The 7030-nt window shown below is 47.7% G+C and overlaps 1 pseudogene; it reads right to left on the bottom strand.

Annotated features, from left to right (window-relative positions):
* Positions 1-6592: 6592 nt before the first annotated feature.
* Positions 6593-6738, bottom strand: LOC119543537 (annotated as a pseudogene).
* Positions 6739-7030: the final 292 nt, after the last annotated feature.

The following is a 7030-nucleotide window of genomic DNA, read 5'->3' as shown; positions in this document are numbered from 1 at the left end:
GTGTTCTCAGGGACCTATGAGTGGTACATGGATTTTTGACCCTGTGCCTCAGTTTCTCATATATGCAACAAGGACTTCTTCTTCCAGGGTTTTGTAGGGGGTGAAGTAAAGGATCAAATGGAGCTTGGAGTATCCCAGCAAAAGAAAAAGGCTGTATAAGAATTGGAGATCCCCAGAACCTCTTTCACCTCATCGAACAATATAGGATACCACCTCATCTCAGCTCCATTGTCTACTTTCTTCTCTGCCAGCCCTATGCTCCCACCCCCATGCAGTCTATCCTGAGATTAGAAAAAAGCAAAGGTGAGATGGTAGGAAAGGACCCCTGCAAGACAGTTATAATAATAGCAGCAACTATTATTTGAAGAAAGAATGTCTTTCGAATTTGGTAAATGGGCATTGAGGTGGTAGGGAAAGTTCTAGTTTTCCGCACATCTCTGAAAGGAGACTAGAAGGTTGTGATTATGATCCCAACTCTGGAACCACACAGCCTGGGTTCAACTCCAGTCCCTGATAATCATTAGCTGTGCGACCCTGGGCAAGTTGCTTAACCTAACTCTTCATTTTCCTTGACTATAAAGGGAGCCGTTAATTGCACTGACCTCAGAATTGTGAGGATTACATGATTTCAAAACTATGAAGTGCTTAGAACAGAGCCTGGTGCATGGCAAGTTTCTATTGTTACTATTGCAATGACTATCATTGTTCTGGATTGTTCTTCCAGCCTAACGGGGAAGGGAAAGGGGACCCAGAGGATGTAACACAAACACTTAGGAACAGAGTAATGGCCACTCAGTACACCAAGCATGGTTCGCTTTCATCACATCAACCCCAAGCTCCCTCCTCTTGTTATGATTCTGACTTCCGTGGAGTTAACTGAAGCGTTCACAACCTCACAGTGGAATCCCTTTTCTCAGGGTGGTCCGTGAATAAACAAATGACCGAGTGCCCTCCCCTCTGCTGGGACCCTCTCGTCATCAGTCTCAGACACTCTGTCTTGGGCCCCAACCAAGTAAGAAAAGACCCGATGGGCACTTGCAGCTGTAAGGTTTCCAAATCCCCTCCACAATTCTGTGAAGTGCTAGGCTATTTATAAACTCATTCTTTCAGCAGATGCTAATTGACTATATGTGAAATGATCTTGAGAGCAAGATCCTGAAGGAAACAAGAGGGGATGCTCTTCAACCCTCCATTCATTCACACCTGCTGGTCTCTGCATCTGCAATGCCAGTTCCTCCTTCCCCTACCTGGCAAACCCCGAGCCACCCTTCAAAGCTCAGCACAACTCTGACCTCCTCCATGAAGCCTTCCCTAACATCACCCAGCTCTGAAGCAGAGGCAGTAATTTTTTCTCGCAAACTGTTTTTGCCTATATTTTATAATAGTCTTTCTGTTACCCTTTAATCACTTATTATACTCTGAGTCTCTTAAAGGCAGGAGCACCCTAATCCCCTCTGAATTCATAGAGCCTGACATAGAGATTAGCACACAGTGAGTACACAATAGCATTTGTGGGGTGAGGACCTTTCAGCTTCTAGTACCTCTTTGGGGCCATGGGTGCCGTAAGTTTAAGGCATGCTTTCGGGTTGTGAACACTGGGCTGCCAGAAGGATTAAAGGCAAATGTGAGGAGGGATTTATTGACCATTGGGGTCATAAAATCCTGGAAAAACTTACCATGGGATAGTCTGGAATCTTTTTCTTGGATAAACTTTGCAAACAGGAGAGTTGATTTGGTTGTGATCCTACTTGGAGATGAGGGTGGACCGGTTGGCTCTCCATCGGCTTTTTCGGCTCCAGGAATCAGTCAGTAGACTTCTGGACATACGTAGGATGTATGTGGATGTGAGGGACCAGCTCGACTCCACCTTCTCACTCTTGCGCACTCCGTCCCCTGCTTAGGATGCCCAACCCTTGCCTTTCTACCCACATTATACTCTCCTTCCAATAGCTCAAGTCCCACCTTCTCCAAAAAGCCACTTCTGAGTGGCCTGGTCCCAAACAAAATCTCCTGCCTCCAAATTCTTGGCAGTTTGGCATTTATTGGTCCACTGGTTAGCTCAGGAATCCTTTACTTGACTTCATAATGGGAAATTCCTTTGAGAGGAGAATTGATTCATCTTAGCCCTTTTGTTCCCCCCGAATGCTGAGCAGAGCTGTGGACACGGTGTCTGCATATGTGTGTGTGTGATTGTGTGTGTGAATGTGTGTTGTGTGTGTTGGCATGACAACACAATGTGTATAATCTGAGCCAGAGATCCCAGTGTCATACATCTGGAACAAAACAAACTCATTCATGACATCTTCCAGCATGTACAATGTCTCAGAAACATTGAGATCTCAAAGAAACAAAACAGCTTCAAAAACAGGGTGGAGGGCTGACATTCTTTCCTTGCCCGCCCACTTGCCCTTCCCCCCCTGCCCATCTCCCCTTATACAGAATGGAAACTTTCAGGGGAAAAGAATTCTGAACAGCTGTTGTGAGAGACCACACAGATTTCCCCACATCTGCTAGCACACAGCCAGTGAGCTCATTTCCTCAGGAGAGGCGGTCTGAGTCTGTGGGGTCCACTTAAGTACACCTTGGGAGGGGCTGAGGAGGGAGGAGGAAGCGGCCCCAGGTGGAGGGGGAACTTTCTCAAATCACAAAATTCACTGGGGACAGCCCAAGGGGTGAGTGGTACCACAGGCTCCCTCCTTGACCAGGAGTTTGCTTTCTAAAAAGCCCCTTTGCTCACTACGGTTAAAAGCAGGTATTATTAAATTCACCATTGATGTTGAAAAGAAGCTGAGCTCGAAATCCTCCTCCCCCTCCTCCAAAGTCAAGAAGCAATTGCTGGTTTAGAAAATACCCTACAAAGAAACATGATGCTGGGCAATGAACACCTTCCTCCAGACTTTCTTATGTTTAAAATAATATTCCAGTCTGTAGAGTGCTCTGTGGTCTGCAAAAGGCTCTCACTTGTGGTATCGCATTTGATTCTCAAAGTGGCTCTAAGAGAGGCAGAGCAAATATTGTGAATATTAGTGTTAGTAACAGAACTGGTGTTGATACAGGTATGGCATTGGCACTGGCACGGATTTTCTAATGTTGGAGCTGAGGCTTATGGAGATTTCTTGAATTGCCTAAGTCCACAAAGCAGAGCAGAGAACTTGGACTCAGGTTTGACTTGCAAACCCATGTACTTTTCCTTTCGCAAAACCATGAAGCTGTCCCTCTCAAAAAGGCAGCTTGATTGTAAGTGAGCTATTACCTTTTCTCTTCCATTTCTTGGAGCCCCAGCCTCACAAATCCAAGGCCTGGGTTTTTATGGGTATGACACAATCACTTTCCAAGTTGGATCTTGGCCCCATACCCTGGCAGCGCAGCTGAGGGGAGGACCAGAGAGATTCCAACAACATCCTCTGGATGTGTAACTGTGGCACCCCCAAATGCACCAGACCAGGAAGCGGGCAATCTGGTTGCTTGTCCAGCCTCTGCCTCTAGTCTCCTGCTGCAGCAGGTCATACATCCTGAGCCCCAATCTTTTACACCCATAAAACGAGGGGGTGGGACCAGGTGATTTCTCCAGACCCTCCCAGCTCTAGTCTGTGATTCGATGATTCTAGGACCCTAGGTCAGACAGAGGACAGGGATGGAGAATTTCCCTTGGGGGAACCTGTTGCCTCTGAGACACCTTCCCTCTACACTCGCCCATTGGCCCCAGTGCCTGCTGTTAGCCTGGCGGCTAGCCTGCCCCTGCCTGGCTTGGAGACACCATTGTGCAATATCAGTGGAGGGTTTGGGTGAGGGCGGGCTGAGGCCAGTAGGGGGGAGACCTACTGGGATATTTTTTTCAGATGCATATGTCCCCTCTCAGGCAGCCCTTTCAGAGCTCTGGACAATGTGCTCTTTTTGTCCCCAGCCCTTTCAGCCGCCTGTTCATTCTCTTTGCATCTGCTGTCACACGGGACATCCCGGCTGGCAGGCGACCACGGGGATACATTGTGCTCTCTTAACGAAGCAGGGAGCTGGTGAAAAGGGGGTGGTTGGAGGGCCTGCAGGGGGCTAGGGGTGATCATGGGTGCACCCATCTTTCTACTTCCAGGCCCCTCTTGAGGTAAGGGGCAATTGGCCCCTCTTTTACCTCTCAAGGTCCAAATGGATGTGCCTGTAAGAAAGGAACTAGTTCCAAGTCCTTGCTTTGGAGGTGGGGGTGCTGAGAGGGTGAGATGGTACGGGGAGGGTTCAGTTTTCCCTCAAGAAGTGACAGTGCTTAGTGGGTGGGAGGGGGGTCCTGGGAGAAAGAGCATCACTCAAGAGCACTTGGCCTGTGTCCTTCTCACAAAGACATTCCATAAGCCATGCAACACACAACTGGATGAGAGAGGACACCGGAGAATCCCCTTCCATTCTTTACCAGCTGACTACATCATCCACCTGGGGTTTATTTCTAAGGATTGTTGCCTGGAGCCAGGAGTGTCAATGAAATGGCCTCATAGAGTCCCCGTCCAATCCTAACGTGTTATAATTGGAGGCTCTCTCCATCCAGGTGAAGAAGAAAGAGGAGGCTACAAGAGTTCACATGTTGGTGCAAAAAGGAGCAGCTGGGTTAGAGGGTGGGGTGCTAAACGATTCTTCCCCCTACTCCAAATATTTTTTCAGAATGTCTTCTTAGCATTCCCCTTCCCCATCCCCAACAATAAAGAAAATCGAAGTCAGAGGAATCCCAGAAGAGGAGAGGTTTTTCTCCCTGTGCAGCTTGTAGCAACATATCTGTGATCTTTGCACCAGAAGATGATGCTCCCAACACTGATGACTATCTGTCCCCTGGGTATGGCTGGTCGGTTCAGCTGCTACTCCCACCGTGCAACCAGCCAGCTAAGGCAGCTCTGATGTTTCCAGCCAGGGCTACCCTCTGTAGTGTGGGCTCTGCCTGCAGCTCTCAGGGTCCGCAAAAGTCCTTTTTTCCAAAAGAGAGCCCCTTACCCCCAGACCCCTTTCCTGCTTGCTACAGTGCGACTTTGCAGAAGTCCAAAGCTCACTACAATGTTCTGGACTCTACTGATGTCTTCCCAACTGTCATGACAACTTGGAGTTTGTCTTTCTGGTCCGTTTACTGCCCCCCCACACACCTCCCCCCAACCCCCACCCTTTACCCTTCCTGGCCTGCTTACCCGCCCACCACCCCAAAGAAAAAAGCTTGAGCCTTGTCCAACAAGGCCCCCTGTCCCCTTTAACAAGCAAAGTGTGCTGGCATTGGAATTGGTGGTCTTCTCCCCTGAAGGTCGTTAATTAGTACAGAATGCAGACTTCAGTTGTCTTGCCAGCCCTGATGAAAACGCAGCTGGCAGGTAGCCGAGACGGAGGAATTTGTCATAGGTTAGATCAGCCCAGGCTCTAAGAACCAAGTGTACAGCTTATGCAAATAGTTTTGCTTAGCATGGATCCTGTGTTCTTATTCCCCCTCTCTCCCCCCAAGACTTTTTTTCTAACTGAAGGGTGGGGAGGGATAAGGGGAACAAGGGAAGGAGGGAGAACAAGCATTTACTTGCCAGATCTCATTCTAAATCAGAAAGGAGCAAATTGCTTTCCCTAAAAAGAAAAAAAGCATGGGGTGGGGGGGCACCCATCCTTTGGTCTAATGCACCGAGCATTTGAAAGCTGAATTGCTCAATAGGAAAGGCCAGCAGTGAGTGTATTTGGAGAGAGACTATTATCCATGTCAAAACCCATTCACACTCTCTGGGAGGCCTGCAGAGCACCTGGGTGGGGATTTGGAACATTGGAGTTCTATTCCTCTCTTTGCCATGATGGTGTCACCTTCTTAACCTTTGCCTCAGTTTCCCTGTCTTTGACAGATGCTGAGTGCTAGCCTCAGTTAGCTGGGCTCCTGGGCCCCCACAAGTTCCAGCAGAGTGAAGGTCTATGGTGGCTTCTCTCAGGACATGTGGCAGTAGCTTGACAAACTATATATAAAGAACCATTCAATTCATCAGAGTGTGATTGACAAGCCAATTATAACCTGTGTGATTTGGACAAATTACTTAAACTCTCTGAGCTTCAGCTTCCTCATCTGTAAAAACAGGGATAGCAATCCCTCCCTCATATTGAAGTAGTGTACCTGGAATATAGGAAGAGATCAATTAACATATATATGGAATCTATATACCTATATCTCTATCTATCTATCTATCTATCTAGCTAGCTAGCTAGCTAGCTATCATCTACCTATCTATAACAGGAAGTAGTTTATTGGTGGGCATGAGTCAGGTGAGAGCTGTGCCGGTAAAACCTTCACAAATACAGGGCCTCCACTTGTCCAAGGGACCACTATTGGGGATGTAGTTGACCCCACAACCATCCAGGATGAGGCACTTCTTAGCCACTGTGTCTTCGAATTTCTCAGCATTAAACTTGGTAAAACTCCACTTCTTGGAGATATGGATTTTCTGGCAGCCAGGGAATGTGAACTTGATGCAGGTGGACAAGATGACTTGCCCAATGTGGACTGTGGCCACCATACCCTAGAGCTTTCCAAGGCCCCTTGCATACCTGTCTGGAGCTTAGACTGGGGATGGCATGAGATCAGACATGACCATAAACAGGAAAGGGCTGTCTCCAAGGTCCCTAAGGGACCCATACAAGCAACCCATACAAGCAACAGGCTGTATCCACTACCAAGGAGACTGCTGTCTGCAGTCACTGCACACCAGGCCCCCTTGGGGAAAGGAGGGCGGTTGGCTTAATTGGCTGCAGAGTCAATTAATGTTTGATGAGAATGTATGAAGCAAGGTAAGAGAAAGCAATTAGCATGCTGCCTGGTGTACAGTAGACACTCAGTAAAATTTGGCTACATCCTTGCTTGTATTCTAACTGTGGAAACAAGATTAACAAATAATCAATCAAAAATTGAATTTCAAAGTTGTAAAATGGCATTCAAAGCATCAAGTTGGTTCAATGCTGTGGTTGGATTGAAGCTAGGGGTGAGGTAGGAATTAACGAAAAACCTCTGGGTTAATCTAGGACAGGGTTTCTTGACCTTGGAACT

Source organism: Choloepus didactylus, chromosome 8 (genome assembly GCF_015220235.1).
Source record: "Choloepus didactylus isolate mChoDid1 chromosome 8, mChoDid1.pri, whole genome shotgun sequence".
Classification (NCBI taxonomy): domain Eukaryota; kingdom Metazoa; phylum Chordata; class Mammalia; order Pilosa; family Megalonychidae; genus Choloepus; species Choloepus didactylus.
This window is presented reverse-complemented; position numbering and strand designations above follow the sequence as displayed.